General features: G+C 39.7%; 1 pseudogene; it reads left to right on the top strand.

Annotated features, from left to right (window-relative positions):
* Positions 1–5,224: 5,224 nt before the first annotated feature.
* LOC137262813 (carcinoembryonic antigen-related cell adhesion molecule 6-like) lies at positions 5,225–17,801 on the top strand (annotated as a pseudogene).
* The last annotated feature ends 860 nt before the right edge of the window (positions 17,802–18,661 follow it).

Genomic DNA, 18,661 nt, shown 5'->3' with positions numbered 1-18,661 from the left:
TCTGGGCACGACTTGTAACAGTCTCACAGCAACCGAACCATTCACCCATGCGTAATATGGGAAGCTGACATTCGTTGGGCTCATGGTTACGCCGACATCGTCGCCTACGCGCGCAACAGTGTGTTCGTATCCAGCTGTCATGTAGACAAAACCTGTATGCAAAGCAATATGCTCATCATCAAAACGTCATGTGCGGTTTACAATTGATAGAATGTTACGAATTGAAAGGACATAACGTAAAATGCCAACTACAAGATACTTACCACCCACATATAGCCCTCCGGTAACAACGTATAACAGAAACATGGTCACAGGCTTGATGGACTGATGCTGACTGCTTTGCGATTCCTGCGTCGCTCTATCCTTTCAGTTGACAATATTCCCAGTCAAATGAGTCATATCCTTGTTGTCCGAAATAATGCATTTACTCTTATTTGTATCTTCCTGTTGCTATTTTGAGACCATTGGAACTGCAACGAAACTATGCCATGGCCACGCGGATTTTTGCAGTTGTTAATCGTTTGAGGCATAATTCCAAAGGCACCTTATAGGAGGCATAATTTCTAGTTTTAGAACTGTTGAAGAGAGAGAAGTGTCAGTCCTGTTCATCCGAACATTTTAATCATGCCATGTGTCCCGCCATGAAGGATTCTTTACTCACGGTTTGTGAATCCCATAATAGTCGAATCCAAGACGAAACAACAAATTCGGCCTTTACATCCAATAGTTTTTTTGCCATTATTACCTGCTTGTAAAAGCATTCTAAAACATTCCTTTGGTTATCTTACATTAGACATACATAATAATCTAATTCAATATTTCATGGCACATTTAAACGTAAAAATATATAATGGATTTCTGCCACATTTACCCAATACTATGCAGGTTGGTGTCGACGTCTCCAAGAAAGCATATACATACAAAGATGTGAATGGTTTGTATATTTGTTACGCTATCTAACACAGCAAACCTCAGACCCATGCATTGAATATGAATAATTTTAGTGGTCAAGTATCTTGAAGAATTGGCATAAATCTGTGTAATATCCTTAATATTAAAACACGAGAGTTAGGGAATCTGCTCGCAAGAGGACTGACTATACCAACCCACACACAACACTACATAAACGACCAGTTTATAATACACAGCAGCTGAATGATATGATACACAATCAGGCAATAATTGAATGGTTTACGATTATTACAATATCTTCACAAAGCAATAAGCTAGCAAAGAACATAAACATCACATGTAGATTTGTCATACACCACATCGGTTACCATAACATTCAAAAGTATACAGGTAATGCAGTTGTTCAGTTAATACTCTACACATCACCACATGGGCGTTTCCACAATCTACATTCTCACGAAACAGCGACGTGTTAATCAATTTTAGATAAACAGTAATGCAGACCATAATTTACACAGCTCAATCATCCCTGGATGAAACTGGATAGTAGGTTTACATGTGGATTCAATTCATGTGCTAATTCAATGATAAAGGTACGGAATAGATATGGGCTAAGGACACAACCCTGTCGTCCACTCACGGTTTAACACATGAATGTTCTCCAGCTTGTACTCCATTAAACATTTTTGGAGAAGCCCCTCTCCTTTTCAAAACCGTCCTTTTAACGTTGTAAAAAATTCTACAAATACCATAAAAAAACTTGCACTATTTTCTCTGAAAAATAGCGTTATATCACGGAAATAAATTTATTTTGTGGAGCATCTCTCACGGTCATCCGGCCTGTAATTCCACGGGTTTATCGTAGGTGTTAGTCCAAAACGTAAGACGTCTTTTCAAAATAGATACATATATTTTACTAAAGATGCTTGAAATTATAAGATCGGAAAGACCAAGATTCACAACATTGACTGAAGATCCACCCTCAGAAAAGATTCATGATAGTGATATCGACGGGGACGAGAACATTAGGACACGCCATGAGCGAACAGTCTTTCGACGACTTGGTATGGTTGGTAAATTACCTTAGCGCTCCTTTTATGGCTGTCTGCAACTGTACGTCGGTGGTAGGGACGTGATTGGGTGCTCTTTATAGATGAATGTTTGGATCAGTCTGTTCAGAGACGACGGCAGTATTTCGACGTAGCGGAGGTTCATCCGTTTAAGGGAAGAGGCGTCATGGTATGGGGTGCATTTGTGACCACAGAACTAAAACTGTACTTTCATCATCTGACCTCTAGATTCACCTCTAGATCCAGGAAGGTTTGGGAAAATAAAATACAGGCTGTAGAGAAAACGCAGAGTATAGTGCTACGATGGAGTGGATTTCTGAGCTATCTGGATTTGACAAGGATAATATCATTTGCTAGCCTACCGCCTGTGAGTTTCGATGAACAGTTACTCGTCTCAAGCGGGAAGGCCTACGTTAGTACGCCCAATGCCTCGACTGAGACGGGATCGGGCTGTAGCCATAAGTTGCTGACGCAACAGAGGTTCTTATACTGACGCTTCAACTTTCTTCAACAAGAAGAAATGGAATGCGTGAAATTACCAAAGTCCCTAACGGCATTACTTGTAGTAAAAAACAACCAACGAGAAAGACCCCGAGTCAGTGGAATATTATTATATTAATTCTTCCCGATATAAAACATATGACAAGCTGGACCCTGGCAACTACCGCGGAATCTCTCTGTTTAACATTGTGGGTAAAATCTTCATTCCTCTTTTGGATATACATGTGAGAAAAAGGCTTGATATGAATGAAAGTCAAGCAGGCCACATACTCACGCTACAGGCCTTATGTTCCAAGTACCCGTGAAAGACAAAGGGTCGATTTTACTGTGGATTCACAGATTGCAAACAATTGTTCAAATTGTTGCCAGGAACAAATTGCTTTACATAGTGATTAAATATGGATACCATGGCAAGTTAATCATTACAAAACACATGTACGCATCTATAAAGGCAAGTGTTAAAGTAAACAATTAACGCAAAAAGACTTCCGACATTTCCCTGTAAGTGAGACAAGGATGCATCCTCAGTCCTATGCTCTTCATTAATGAGCATGCATATGAGCTTAATAAATTGTGTAATACTGGAATGTTCGTTACAAAAGACATCCAAGATCTACTATTGCTAATGTATGCAGACGATATTGTTCTATTCTGTAGCTGCGTCAAGAGAGTAGAACTTTCTGGAATCGCTTTGCTTCAAATCGGATCTGGAACCGAATCTCAACAAATCAAATATTGTTGTGTTCCATAGCGGCGTCATCATTGTGAGAGACGGGTTTTCTTCATTCAACTGCTAACGGAAAAGACATACTAAAAACACCATAGTGTAGTATTTTCATCGAGACTGGTTTGCACAAAGGCGTTTTGAGCCTGCTTGGTTGTATTTAGACTTTTCAACAAGAACAAGGCATTCTCTTCTACAATCGCCTGGATCATATTCGAAAAACAAATAACACCTATATTACATTATGGAGCCGGAATTTGGAGACTTATTCAAAAGAAATAGATATTATCTATAAGAAGTTTTTTAAAAGATTTCTAAAAATTGGGAGATATGAATCAAGCAAAGCCTCCCTCGGTGAACTATGTATCCCATCAAGTCTTTGAATGTCATTTAGAAGTGAAAATACATAAGAATGAAGATTTTTATGGATATCAACTTCTTTATGAGAGAACACAACGTTTCGGAGTTAATGCTTACTCCTTCATCAGGTGATTGAGAAAGGGATACAGAGGTGTATTTATATGTACAGGTAAAACAATAACAAAGTAACAAGTGGAATGAGTTAACGAAAGCTACTATAAACAAGCACTGATAGGAAGCCGATAGTTAAGATAACAATGATGGAAGCCAATGGTGATTGGATATGTTTACATAACACAGATACGGGGTAAGTACGATGTACATGATTGGGGATAAGGATGGAAGCCAATGGTGATACATTACGCATGATAGGATGATGTACATAACACACGATAGGGGGTGAGCATGTTTACATGAGGGTTGATGATGTACAAACACAAGTAGGTAAGGATGTACTCGGGTAGATTGACTATACATGAATTACATAGATAGAATGTACACAGATAGATGAGATTAATTTATCAATAAGTCCCAGGCACTTGGTAGGTACACTCCTTGGTCGATATTGGTTGATATCCATAAAAATCTACATTCTTATGTATCCCATGTATGTACGTACCCAAATCAAAGTGATTAGGTTCTGTTTCAAGTTGTTGTTAATGAATGAACATTATTACGTTCAGGCATCATTTGATCCAGGCACTTTGTAAATATCTGGTATCCTAGAACCATTTCAAAGTCAACATATACAGGAATAACGATGATACACCAATAACAGAATTGCACCATCCACACTGTGATGGTCGACAAACTGATTTTGAAAACTCTATTTTGCACATTTGTCAGAAAATAACATAAAACAGCATTATTCCTTCACAATATTTTCAAACTGAGATCAGTTTTCGTATATTGATATTTTGACCAGTGTTAGATGATTTGTAAACTGTGTTACTATCTGTCTGAATAACGGGAGTAGGTGACTCGCTGATTTAGTTGATAAATATATGGTATCCCGATTGAGCAGACTGATGCTCACGATATTGATCACTGGATTGTCTGGTCCAGACTCTATTACATACAGACCTCTGCCATATAACTGTAATATTATCCACTAAAACCAGATTTGTGAGTCATCAGTCATCAACGTTTTGTCTGTCGATGTGAATGTAAACTACTAATTAGTAACTATTAAAGGTTAAACGCACGTAAACATATGTCAAAATTCAACGGGAAGTTACTCACTTTTTCTAGGGAAATATTATCCAGCGAAACTAAATATTTCAACGCTTGAAAGCAATTGTGAAAGTGCGTGATGTGTCAGTATGAATTTACCACGCTAGTAGCCATGTCTGTGGCTCACATTCTGTTTTTGGGCTTACATGTGTGTGGTATGTACCTGTCAGCTGAAAAAAAAACATTAACTGAGCTTTACATGACTTTTTATAAATAACCAGTGTTGTCTAAGAAAATAGTTTTGAGAGAAACTAGATATTTTGACGCGTTAATTTCTGGTTTACATTTCATTTTCGTGCCTGTATATGTGGCATGTATCTGTGAACTTGTGTTATATTGAGCGAGCTTAAATACTGTGTTTGAATGCATATGTCAACTGTTAGCCTTGTTTTAATGAGTAATATTTGTTTTGAGTGCAGCGTCCATGACAACGGAATACCCATACACTGTTACACGTGTTGGCGAGGAAGTTAATATAACCTTGAACCCAGCGAATGTCAGCTTTATATATTTTGTATGGGTGAATGGTTCGGTTGCTGAGAAACTGTTACTGGTCAAGCAAATGTCACCCCATGTAGTGGTACTCAACAGTAGTCACACCGGCTACAAGAACAGGATCACATACACCGGAGAGGACTCACCATCACAGACCGGACAGATGAGGTTTACCATCTACAATGTTACTGTACAGGACGCTGGTACTTACTGCTGTCAGGGAAGCAATGGACAGGAAGTCACTGGGTGTAGACAGGTCCTCGTTGTAGCACGTGAGTAGTATATGAAGAATAAAGGTTGACTGTTGTAATGCATCGCCAACATGAATGAATAGCTGGACATTGGACATTATTGGACACTGGCCTGGTACATGGCGACATAGATCCAGATGTGTGTGTGTTAGTGTGCGAGTGCCCGTGCGCGCGTGTGTGCATGTGTGTATTGTGTGTGTGCTTTTGTGTACTGTTTGTGCGTGTGTGTATTGTGTGACTGCATGTGTGTATTTTGTGTGTGCTTATGTGTATTGCGTGTTAATGTGCGTGTGTGACTGTGTGTATTGTGTGTATGGTGTGTATGTCAACTATTCCAAAGAAATGCTGGTTCTTCTATACTTACCGACAATGAAGCTTTATCGCAGGTTAACATGGATAAGTGTATCCGAGTCTATCAGTCTCACAATCTTTTAATGCCTCTCTCTCGAAAGTACGTTTAACTCGATTCAGCCAGTAGTTGTGTGGTAATTATCACATTTAATCAACAATTGGAGTTTTACGATCCAGCCAACACGTATTCCCTGCTGTAACTGTGGAACACTGAGTGAGTCAGTGAGTGAGTGAGTGAGTGTGGGAGGGAGGGAGGGAGAAGGAGGATCTTTGGCGTGACGAGTGAACACTTTAACTGTTTAACAATTGATGGATAATAATGATGAATAGCATATAAATACAAGTATAAAGGAGTTAGGGAAATCTTGTACAATGAGACCCGTGGTAAGGTTACAGCACAGCTGTTACATTTTACACAGAGAAGCCAGTCACACCTACCATCACCAGACCTGCCTCACCTGTATCAGGTGAGAATGTCACCCTCACATGTTTCTCCTCCTCCCGGAGTCTACCCCCGGACGACAACTCACTGGTCATGGCCTACATCTGGAGGAGGGACAGGACCCTGCTAGAATCTGGTGATGAGTCCCCTACAGGTGGAGATGACCTGACAATAACCCACGTCAGCAGAGAGAACCAGGGAGACACCTACAGGTGCCAGGCTGTGGAGGAGGGTCTGGAGTCTGACTGGAGTCACGAACATGTACTGGATGTCCTCTGTGAGTAAGAACCTACCTTGTTTTAGGTAACAGAAGCATTACTTCTCCTTGAAACTCTGTTTTTAAGTGACAGTTTTGTGACAACTTGTCTTTGTTGTGTAAACAGAACAGAAATTAATATTGTGTACGTTCGGATAGGAATTAGTGGCAAGTTTGCTTCAATGATCCGTTGAAAGTTTCAGAAAACTGCAGCTGGGTCTCGTTCCTCAAAGCGAACTGTCGTACGTCTATGGTAATGTATGGGAGTAACAATCGTCTGTGGTAAAGTATGTGAGTAACAATCGTCTATGTTAAACTATGGGAGGAACAATCGTCTATGTGAAAGCATGGGAGTAACAATCGTCTATGATAAAGTATGGGAGTAACAATCGTCTATGGTAAAGTATGGGAGTAACAATCGTCTGTGGTAAAGTATGGGAGTTACAATCGTCTATGGTAAAGTATGGGAGTAACAGTCGTCTATGGTAAAGTATGGGGGTAACAATCGTCTATGGTAAAGTATGGGAGTAACAGTCGTCTATGGTAAAGTATGGGAGTAACAATCGTCTGTGGTAAAGTATGTGAGTAACAATCGTCTATGTTAAACTATGGGAGGAACAATCGTCTATGTGAAAGCATGGGAGTAACAATCGTCTATGATAAAGTATGGGAGTAACAATCGTCTATGGTAAAGTATGGGAGTAACAATCGTCTGTGGTAAAGTATGGGAGTTACAATCGTCTATGGTAAAGTATGGGAGTAACAGTCGTCTATGGTAAAGTATGGGGGTAACAATCGTCTATGGTAAAGTATGGGAGTAACAGTCGTCTATGGTAAAGTATGGGAGTAACAATCGTCTGTGGTAAAGTATGGGAGTAACAATTGTCTATGGTAAAGTATGGGAGTTACAATCGTCTATGATAAAGTATGGGAGTAACAATCGTCTATGATAAAGTATGGGGGTAACAATCGTCTATGGTAAAGAATGGGAGTTACAATCGTCTATGGTAAAGTATGGGAGTAACAATCGTCTATGGTAAAGTATGGGAGTTACAATCGTCTATGATAAAGTATGGGAGTAACAATCGTCTGTGGTAAAGTATCGGTGTTACAATCGTCTATGGTAAAGTATGGGGGTAACAATCGTCTATGGTAAAGTATGGGAGTTACAATCGTCTATGGTAAAGTATGGGAGTAAGAATCGTCTATGGTAAAGTATGGGGGTAACAATCGTCTATGGTAAAGTATGGGAGTTACAATCGTCTATGATAAAGTATGGGAGTAACAATCGTCTGTGGTAAAGTATGGGGGTAACAATCGTCTATGGTAAAGTATGAGAGTTACAATCGTCTATGGTAAAGTATGGGGGTAACAATCGTCTATGGTAAAGTATGGGAGTTACAATCGTCTATGGTAAAGTATGGGAGTTACAATCGTCTATGGTAAAGTATGGGGGTAACAATCGTCTATGGTAAAGTATGGGAGTTACAATCGTCTATGGTAAAGTATGGGAGTAACAATCGTCTGTGGTAAAGTATGAGTTACAATCGTCTATGATAAAGTATGGGAGTTACAATCGTCTATGATAAAGTATGGGGGTAACAATCGTCTATGGTAAAGTATGAGAGTTACAATCGTCTATGGTAAAGTATGGGAGTTACAATCGTCTATGGTAAAGTATGGGAGTTACAATCGTCTATGGTAAAGTATGGGAGTTACAATCGTCTATGATAAAGTATGGGGGTAACAATCGTCTATGGTAAAGTATGGGAGTTACAATCGTCTATGGTAAAGTATGGGGGTAACAATCGTCTATGGTAAAGTATGGGAGTTACAATCGTCTATGGTAAAGTATGGGGGTAACAATCGTCTATGGTAAAGTATGGGAGTTACAATCGTCTATGGTAAAGTATGGGAGTTACAATCGTCTATGGTAAAGTATGGGGGTAACAATCGTCTATGGTAGAGTATGGGAGTTACAATCGTCTATGGTAAAGTATGGGAGTAACAATCGTCTGTGGTAAAGTATGAGTTACAATCGTCTATGATAAAGTATGAGTAACAATCGTCTGTGGTAAAGTATGGGAGTAACAATCGTCTATGGTAAAGTATGGGGGTAACAATCGTCTATGGTAAAGTATGGGAGTTACAATCGTCTATGGTAAAGTATGGGAGTAACAATCGTCTGTGGTAAAGTATGAGTTACAATCGTCTATGGTAAAGTATGGGAGTTACAATCGTCTATGGTAAAGTATGGGACTAACAATCGTCTATGGTAAAGCATGGGAGTTACAATCGTCTATGACAAAGTATGGGAGTAACAATCGTCTGTGGTAAAGTATGAGTTACAATCGTCTATGGTAAAGTATGGGAGTTACAATCGTCTATGGTAAAGTATGGGAGTTACAATCGTCTATGGTAAAGTATGGGAGTTACAATCGTCTATGATAAAGTATGGGAGTAACAATCGTCTGTGGTAAAGTATGGGAGTTACAATCGTCTATGGTAGAGTATGGGAGTAACAATCGTCTATGGTAAAGTATGGGAGTAACAATCGTCTATGGTAAAGTATGGGAGTTACAATCGTCTATGGTAAAGTATGGGAGTTACAATCGTCTATGGTAAAGTATGGGAGTTACAATCGTCTATGGTAATGTATGGGAGTAACAATCGTCTATGGTAAAGTATGGGAGTAACAATCGTCTATGGTAATGTATGGGGGTAACAATCGTCTATGGTAAAGTATGTAAGTAACAATCGTCTATGGTAAAGTATGGGAGTAACAATCGTCTATGTTAGAGTATGGGAGTAACAATCGTCTATGGTAAACTAGGAGAGTTTCAATAAGCTATGGTAAAGTATGGGAGTAACAATCCTCTATGGTAAAGTATGGGAGTAACAATCGTCTATGGTAAAGTATGGGAGTTACAATCGTCTATGGTAAAGTATGGGGGTAGCAATCGTCTATGGTAAAGTATGTGAGTAATAATCGTCTATGGTAAAGTGTGGGAGTAACAATCGTCTATGTGAAAGCATGGGAGTAACAATCGTCTATGTTAAAGTATGGGAGTAACAATCGTCTATGTGAAAGTATGGGAGTAACAATTGTCTATGTGAAAGTATGGGAGTAACAATCGTCTATGGTAAAGTATGGGAGTAACAATCGTCTATGTTAAAGCATGGGAGTAACAATCGTCTATGGTAAAGTATGGGAGGAACAATCGTGTATGGTAAAGCATGGGAGTAACAATCGTCTATGTGAAAGTATGGGAGTAACAATCGTCGGTGGTAAAGTATGGGAGTAACAATCGTCTATGGTAAAGTATGGGAGTAACAATCGTCTATGTGAAAGTATGGGAGTAACAATCGTCTATGGTAAAGTATGTAAGTAACAATCGTCTATGGTAAAGTATGAAAGTTACAATCGTCTATGGTAAAGTATGGGAGTAACAATCGTCTATGGTAATGTATGGGGGTAACAATCGTCTATGGTAAAGTATGGGAGTAACAATTGTCTATGGTAAAGTATGGGAGTAGCAATCGTCTATGGTAAAGCATGGGAGTTACAATCGTCTATGGCAAAGTATGGGAGTAACAATCGTCTATGGTAAAGCATGGGAGTAACAATCGTCTATGGTAAAGCATGGGAGTAACAATCGTCTATGGTAAAGTATGGGAGTAACAATCGTCTATGGTAAAGTATGGGAGTAAGAATCGTCTATGGTAAAGCATGGGAGTAACAATCGTCTATGGTAAAGTATGGGAGTAACAATCGTCTATGGTAAAGTATGGGAGTAACAATGATCTATGGTAAAGTATGGGAGTAACAATCGTCTATGGTAAAGCATGGGAGTAACAATCGTCTATGGTAAAGCATGGGAGTAACAATCGTCTATGGTAAAGTATGGGATTAACAATCGTCTATGGTAAAGTATGGGAGTAACAATCGTCTATGGTAAAGCATGGGAGTAAGAATCGTCTATGGTAAAGCATGGGAGTTACAATCGTCTATGGTAAAGTATGGGAGTAACAATCGTCTATGGTAAAGTATGGGAGTAACAATCGTCTATGGTAAAGCATGGGAGTAACAATCGTCTATGGTAAAGCATGGGAGTAACAATCGTCTATGGTAAAGCATGGGAGTAACAATCGTCTATGGTAAAGTATGGGAGTAACAATCGTCTATGATAAAGTGTGGGAGTAACAATCGTCTATGGTAAAGTATGGGAGTAACAATCGTCTTAGCTCTAAGATCGCTTTGAGGAACGGGGTCGTGGTATGACGTCACTGTAAGATCACTCGGATATGTTGTCAAGAGTTACACATAGCAACCCAGTGGGTGAGTGAGTTACAACGGTGTCCCAGCTGTAGCCTGTACTTATTGTGGGAGGAAAACACAACTTGATACGAGACATGGAGGTTTGTCATTAGTGTGAATTCCACAGACCAAACCAAGCAGCTTGTCTTTATTGTTTACATTTACGTCATAGACGCAAACTTATATCTCAGAAATAGATTTCCGATGTTAACTGACCATCTCACATGCATTACAGATGGACCTGACCAGGTACACTTTGAAGGCGCAAGGGATAAGCTGGAGGTAGAAGAAGGGAAACCTGTAACAGTGAGATGTTCTGCTGACTGTAACCCTGCCTGCACTGTAACCTGGTGGGACACATCCAGACAGGTGGTGGTGACAGGACACAGGGAGGCTGTGTTGTACATACCAGCTGTAGATGTGTCTGTGTCTGGACAGTACACGTGTCACGTCAACAACAGCCATGGAAGTTCATCACGGAACCTGACACTGGAGGTCTTCTGTAAGTCAACACTTCAATAATGAAATCTGCAACAAAACATGGATGACGCCTGCCTTTCTGTTCACCTTAACCTTATGGAGCACCCGCTGGAACACCAACAGTAATGACACCCAAAGATTCAACCACTAACAGATAACCATAACAACCCGTAATCAGGGGTTCATGACTAATTTTCCATTTTATGACACAATACATGATGTTAATGTTTAATGGACTATTTATCGAAGACTGGTAATTTCAATCTCTACTAGCTTTACTTTGTTATTATTGCGAACTTTATTTAGCTTCATTATGAGCAGATATGAAATGAAATCCAAGACTATTTGTACTTGGAGCCCCTAACGTTGATAAGAGGGTCAATCTAATGTCAATATCACGACAATGTTTTGTAAGTTCAGATTCTCCAAAACGTGTTTCTCCAAATGTTTCTGTTAATTCGAAAATTTAAAAAGAAATCAAGATGACTCGGAATCCTAGTTGTCTCTTGATATGTGATGTATCGACACTTTTCGCATGTTTCCGTTTCTTTACAACTTCGCCTGCACAAATGAGAACGCTGATGTTTCCGACGTTGCATGGTCTCTTGTTGAGCTGACGTAGACAGTGATGTTGTTGTTGTGAATGTGCAGTGCACCACTGAAAGATTATTTCAGATGAACATGGCAGGGGCAACCCATTTAATATGACTATTAAAGTCTCCTGAAGTGAAGTGATGTTACTGGGGTATTGTTCCTAAAGTCGCATAACTGACTGACTGACTGACTGACTGGCTCTGACTGACTGACTGACTGGCTCACGGACTGACTGGCAACTTGACCATTATTATTGGATCCGTGTGTGAAAATGGATGGATGGGTGTTGTATCGAGAACGCAACATGTTGTATTGCAGTTTGAAAGTGTTGTTTCAGATGAACATTGGAAGGGTCAACCCACTTGACATGTCATGAATCTAATTAAAATCTTCTGACGAGGCATGATGTGACTGGGGTATAAGTGACATAAAACTTCATTCATTTACTCACTCACCCATACCCACCCACCCACTTACCCACTCACCTGCTCACTCATCAACTCACCTACTCAAATTCGCAGATACGGTGCAGCCCTGGTTATATTTGTAATCCAGGTATAAATTATATCTCTGGTATTTTGTAATCACATCATGTACCTTAAATAAAGCAACATATCTTGGATGTTTTTTTTGGAAAAAGCAAACATGATTATACTATACTGAACTGAATACTGTCCATATTAAATGTTTCAGTCCGTGAGGTTAGTGAATCCGGTGTCGTTTCCATCGTCCCCGTGACTGCTGTCTGCTCCGTCCTGATCGTGGTCATCGTCGTTGTCGTCATAGTTGTTGTTTGTAGAAAACACAGACGTGGAGGTAATACGGTGTGACGTGACAGTGAATAACTAGAACTCGAGAGTGACGTGAAGTGGCCTCTCTCACAAACACTTCCTCAGCACTTTGGTTCAGAAATTACAGATCCTCATCTCACTTAATAGCGTGTTGCGTGTGTGGTTTGTGTGCGTGCGTGCGTGTGTGTGTGATTGTCACTAGAGTGGGGGAGAGGGTAGGGGACGTCAGATAGTTACCAGAGTACTTTAAACAGTTTTACCCCACAACTCATATACATATATACTCCTATAGAAATGTTAAGCAGTACTAATAAGTATTGATTTGATGCCTCTTCTTTGTCTGCAAAACATGTAACAATACTTTGGTATGTAGAGTCTGATGTCTATTTCCACCCATACTCAGTAGAAAGCTAGCTGATAATTATTTCACTTCCTACTGACATGTGATACATTTTCAAGGAAATGATGATTTTGTCCTACCTATATCAACTGATTCTCTCCAGGTGTGATTTGTTACGTGTCTGTGGTGTATCTTGATTAAATGTAAAAGTGTCCTTGATGGTGACAATTGGTATTCATCAAGGAAGAAGGCCAAGTCTCTTGTGGGGAGATGGAATTTGAGCCAGGCCTTTAAGGAAGAGTTTGAGAGAGAGGATAGATTATAAGAGAAGGCGGTGAAAGTATACTGAACTACTTTAAAAACGCATCACTGGGATAGGACATTGAATATCCGTGATAAACGAAGAAAAGAACTTGTCCTTGTTGAAACCGAAGTCGTCAAACAAGATTGAAACACGAGTAAAATCAAAATTAGTCATTCTCAGTTTAGTGCAAACATGAATTAGCGATAACGTTGAAGGGGGTCAAATTTATTTCCAAACGCGCTCAAAAGTTTCACAGTCAGTGACAGTAACGGGTATGGCCATCATTTGCATAATCCTGCTGGAAAATGTGAAGTCGTTGATCTGCCTTCCTGTTGGGAAAAGGAACGACTCTTGTTCTCAGTACGTATTCATTTGAGCTGTAACTCGACCACGACAGACGTGCACGTGTGTCCTGTCCTGTATCACTACTAATCTCGCTACAAATCATTACGCCTCCACCATCCCTGCTGAACTCAACAATCACCGTTACGCTGTCCACGTCGCCCTTGTATATGCATGACTGAGATGAGATCAGGACTCGTCAGCAAAGAGAATACTTATGCGCACACAGTCCCAGCTGACGTAATCACAATCGTACCGTCTGGTGACTGACGATATCCCTTCTTCCGTGAATGGTAATGTCTCTTCTGGAGATTGACTTGAACCTGTTCCTTAAAAAAGAGTGAAGACAATGCGGTGATCTCGAGCTGGACACATGGTTGTCAAGGATGTGCTCGATCACGTGTTGTGCCAAAGTCAACAATTTGGTGCAGTTCAAAATTTCGGTGTGATTTTGGTGCACAGTTGACTGATCTAACAATGTGTTGTGAAAACGTCACGTTTTATGCATTTTTACGCGATTTGCAGGTGAAAAGGTGATTTCCAGCAAATGGTGGGTCACTTGACCATACAGGAATGCACGTATTTCTTGGTGTGCATCAAGTTCATCTGTGAAAGTCAGATTACTTCAAGGACAGATTCTGTTCGTTTTGCCTCCTCCATAATGAATGATAATAATATGATACGCGCGTTTCTAAAGTAGTTCAGTATGGAACCTTCAAGTTGATGCTTGAAGAGGATATAAATAAACAGTGTGCACAAATTTACATGTTTAAAGGACTTCAGTTTCCAAGTGTTTGCTTCAAGACACTGGTGTTACTCAGCTGACATTTGTTCTACAAACATGTCGTTCTACAAATAGCGAGATATTTATTTCCACTTCAAAGATGTATAATTATACAGGAAATTCGTTTATCTTCTATTTTTCATCTAACATTGTGCATATGTCATTATTTACACAAAGTTATTTGTTTCAGGTAGAGGATGCACATATTATCGGTGAGTAAGGCAAAATGTGTAAACAGCTTACTTAAAATTTTGTAGTAGCTGCTATTTTTCAAGGGTATTGTGGAAACACTTAATCAGAAATACAGTGACTTGATTAGCTATACTTTACTTATTAGTAGCAGTATATGTGGAGCATAAGCCCAAGCAGAATTAATGGCACATCGTTAATGAGCTGTTGGTGTCAAAAAGATTTCGTTCTTTCAGGTAAATGTTAGAAGAGCGTCAAATACCGATAAGGCAGAACTTGCTTACCCTTTTTGTGAACACATTATGCATATAACTGTAACAACTATTTTGTTCCTTGCAAGATTCTGTGTCTGAGGAAAGCTGATTGTTTTTTGTAAATATTCTTGATTCCAACCACTTTCTACATTTCCTTCCCCCAGCGTTGTCACATACACCCGTGACGCAGACACAGACGGAGGCTACGAGGAGATAGCAGGTTGGTGCTGGACGTCATTGTTGTACTCCACGTCAGTTAAATCAGATGACGTTAAACAGGTCATACGAATTGTTAAAGGGGTAGCATTATGTAGAATGTCTGAAAAAAAGTCCTGGACTTGTTGCAAGCTGTCAACATTCAAAACTATAGGTCTTTAACATTTTAAAATCCGTGACAACTATTAGCACTGACTGACCTTCTACTGAAACTCATACCGTATGATGTACAGTTTCTCTTAAACTCTTAAACTTCTAAATGTAGAAAAAATGGTAACATCAGTGTGCAAGAAGTAAATATATACTTTCAGTTTCTATGCATAATTGTTCCCACACACTTTAAACTTTCAGAGAGAGGCTGTGCTCGTCATCGGTGAGTATGTTCATCAATCTTCAAGTAAGATGAATAAATGTTTCATCACCACATTGGTGTAATTACCCGTGGTAAAGTGGTTTTCATCAACCCATGCTTGTAAAAGGTGATGAACGGGATCGATGCTTGTGTTGTTGAACACTGGATTATCTGGTGCAGAACCATTTATTTACAGACCGTCGACATATAGGTGTCATATTGCTGAGTGCGGCGTTAAACAACAAACCAACCAGACAAAACTATACACGACTAGGAGCGCGATGTGAACTGAGAGCGTGTCCCAGCTTAATAATTTCCTCTCATTATGCTCACGTTCAATGTTCACTTTTACCAGTGTGGTGTCGTATCACAGGGAAGACGAAAATGATGGGAGCTACCAGGAAATAGAAGGTTGGTGTTTGAAGGTTAACAACTAGCATGATGTGCAACGACTGTGAAACTCGAACTGCCGTATAGGGTACTGATATGTCGAGTAAACGTAGCTCGAACTGTCTAGTGTCTGAAGCCTGGAACGGGAGTCGTGTCTCAAACCAACCAAGGAGACCAAACCCCCGATTATTTAGTCTGAAATAGCCATAATAGAATAGCTATAACATTGTAAATAGTCGGATTTTCTAGATGTCCGAATACTGAGGACATTTCTCAGTATTCATAAAGGACGATCAGATATTGGTGATAGGCCGTGTTGGGGAAAAGGATCCACTAGTCTGGAGAGCTGTAATGGTCATCCCGGTGAATGATTCTTCCTTATTCATGGCTTGCTTACTTTATTGCGTTATAGTTCTTGCAGAGCAAAATACTATTTTGTCAGTTGACATTATTTATGTCATAAAGTAAATTAATGCGTTAACAGACACTAGAACATACACCATGGTGAAATACGGCGCTGTATTGTCACTTGAATTATCCTACTTAATGCAGATATGTGTCATCTTTGTCTTATATCAGAAGGTGATGCAAACGTGGACGACATCGTCCCCATCGTAGTTGTCTACTCCGTTATGCTGACTGCTGTGGCAGTTGTGGTAGCAGCTCTCACTGTTCTTGTCTGCAAGGACGTGAAAGGTACAAAGAATGCATGAATATTTTTGCATGCAATGTAAGTTTCAACCCACCTCCAATCCCCAACACTGAACAACCAACAGAAACTTACCCCAACGTGCAGGGCCTGGTCAGAACCTGTCTTCAACAACCATGCTTGTTACAACAGGTGAGAAACGCTGGTTGATTATGCTCATGCATGATCTCTCGTATCCCAATCGACGCTCTTTATATCAACCACTGGGTGTTCTCGGCAAGTCTGGCGTGTATCAGACAAGCGTAGTCTAGCTGGGATATTGTTGAATGCAGCCTCGAACAGTATACGGGCATATCCGTGGTTCACCTTCGCGTGCTGCAATATTTTGTTCTCATTTTAGTTTGTGAAGTGTGTTTTGATTCTTTTATTCAGTAATGGAGCGGTCGGTAGGTCAGTGGATAAGGTGTTCAGGCCACAGACGCAGGTTCGATTCCCCCATATGAGTATAATGAAACCATATTTATCGTGTTCTGGTTTTGGTGATGTTGATGGACTATTCTGAGTACGACTAATTCTTTACTGTTACTCATTGTTGGATGAATCGATCAGTTTAGAAATGTGCAAGTTTGTCTTTTGTTTTACTTGCAGAGAACCAGGACAACAGGTACACGTTTTCATGTTTTTATCTTAAGTGCTGGAGTCAATCATCGTAATAACTAGTGAACAAATCTTCATATCAACAGTTGCTGTCTTCTGTGTTAAACACCATTTACTAAACGTACCTTTAAAAATCATAGATAAACGCCGGCATCGATTACCTGTGGAAATGACAGAGAAAGTAGCAATTGTACCTATGTAACTGAAGCACAATTTGCTAAAAATGTTTTGGAAATCTATGATCATCGTTGAAGTGGTTTATAGGAGGTGATTTCCGCTGCACACTGCTTGAAAGAAAAATACATGCACCTATGGGCAAGTGCAACATAAGTGTAATGTTGTGATTACAGATGTGGTGAATATCTCACTGTGATGGCAGAGAGATTATGCCATGACTTCAGTGATGAACCTCGTGCTTCCAACATCGATGTCTTACCCCTATACGATTACGAACGACTCCTGCGGGATCAGTTCCACATCTACACGTCTCTCCATCCTTCATCTTCCTCAACAGAGGACCACAGTACCAGGTGAAACCTAAACTGACGGTGCAGTTCCACATATGCACGTGTCTCCATCCTTCATCTTCCTCAACAGAGGACCACAGTACCAGGTGAAACCCAAACTGACGGTACAGTTCCACATATGCACGTGTCTCCACTTTTCAACAGAGCCTATACATTTTAACATCTCAACAAGCTAACGTTTCAGCTGCCAAAACAAGAGTACTTCATTTACTAATCACCCAACAAGAGGAAATGTCTGCCACGATGCTATTTTTAACAGAGGATTGTACTGGTATTGGTCTCTGAGCTTAACTGATGTATATCAAAGTATATTAACAACACTGTTTTAGCATCAACAATTTTACTCAATTAATAAAGCTGTAACCTTTTATTTTCGTTTCATGAAACTTATGTTATATTTCATCAACAGCGATAATGTGAAAACACAATTTTTCAATCAATATGGCCTTAACCTGTTTTATCAGAAACATTTAACTCATGCTTTCTCAACACACCGATCAACATTTTATTACTCATCCGTTGTAGATATCACTGTTAGGTAATTTTAGAAAGTTATTACACATTGTGTAATAACACCACGTGATGACGTACGTATGACGTCAAAGTGTTTTATTGTTATGACGTTAAATGCTAATACCTCGGGTACAATAGCATTAGACCTTGCTTGACTCTCGGAAAGCTTAGTGTCATCACAATCGTTGAACTCCTAGTAAAGAAGTACTTTGCTCGATAATATTTTGCTAATGCTGGGTGAGTAATAAATAAAATACGAAACTGTGTCCCGTGTAACACCATATTTATGAAATTGGTGAATGGTATCGGTATCTAACGAGCGAAAGCGATTTAGATACCAAACCATTCACTCGGTTGATAAATAAG

This window comes from Haliotis asinina, chromosome 1 (assembly GCF_037392515.1).
Source record: "Haliotis asinina isolate JCU_RB_2024 chromosome 1, JCU_Hal_asi_v2, whole genome shotgun sequence".
NCBI classification, from domain to species: Eukaryota; Metazoa; Mollusca; class Gastropoda; order Lepetellida; family Haliotidae; genus Haliotis; species Haliotis asinina.
Note: the sequence above shows the minus strand (reverse complement) of the source record. Positions and strands in the feature narration are given on the sequence as shown.